This window comes from Pygoscelis adeliae, unplaced genomic scaffold (assembly GCF_000699105.1).
Source record: "Pygoscelis adeliae isolate BGI_AS28 unplaced genomic scaffold, ASM69910v1 Scaffold55, whole genome shotgun sequence".
Classification (NCBI taxonomy): domain Eukaryota; kingdom Metazoa; phylum Chordata; class Aves; order Sphenisciformes; family Spheniscidae; genus Pygoscelis; species Pygoscelis adeliae.
The window spans coordinates 725,883-726,895 of NW_008824804.1; positions in this window are offsets into that span (position 1 = coordinate 725,883).

The window sequence follows — 1,013 nt, forward strand, 5'->3', positions numbered from 1 at the left end:
CAGCAGGAACAGGAGTTAGACTCATGTCTTGCATCTGTGTCAGTTATTTTTTGCTGCATATCTTCTTTGGTTTAGTTCCCTCCCCCCTTTCTTTTTTTTTTTTCCCCTGCAAGTGGCAAGCATTAACAGTGGAAAAAACAAAAACTATCTCTACACTTTTCAATGCCAAGTACTTTTCACAAGCTGTGCTGCATAACAGGACACAGAAGTGTAGTCTGATACCTGCCCAAAACACTCATGAAAAGCTCAGAGGCCCAAAGCATAGGCAGACATGAAATGCAAACCCAAGTCTCCACCTCCCCAGACTGCAGCACATCCCACTGAGTAGAGTGGATACAAAAAATACGTGCATTTCTGCAGAAGTATCACAGATAAGCTTTTTGGACAAAGCAGGAGAGCCAAAGGGACTAGAGTTTCTAAATATCTCCCGCCACGCACAAATGAAAGCATTGTGCGACATTAACAGCCAGTTCCAGTGCCTGCAGATGGACCTGGAAAGCCAGCACTTTCTGGGGAGAGATGCAGGCTGCTCCTCTCTGAGAAGAAGGATTAAAGGGAGGTACGCACACTGCATAACCTCCTACCACTGCAGCCAGGCCTCTGCTCCTGCTCTCACCCTCTTCAAGGGAATAGCTTACTCCTGCTCAGTAACTACAGGGACGCTGATACAAGGAGAAAAACCCGGCTCCCTTTCTCTGCTCTTCCCCACAGGAGAGGTTTGGACAGCAGGCTGGAAGCTGCAGGACCCCCCACGAGACTCTGTGGCCCCTTCAGCCAAGCCACAGGTCTGCCAAGGATGCCAATCAGCAAAACCCCAGGCAGCCCGATGGCATTGGACTGGGCAGTTCTGGCTTTATTAGCTCAACAGTGCTACAGTCTTCAGCCATCGGGCTGCCTGGGGAGGAGGCAAGGACCAAAACCACTGCAAACTCAAGAGTAGCTCATAAGCTCAGGTTTTATCAACATGGAAAGGAAGCTTCTGCTGGAGAGCAACAAGCACGATTGCTCAGTGT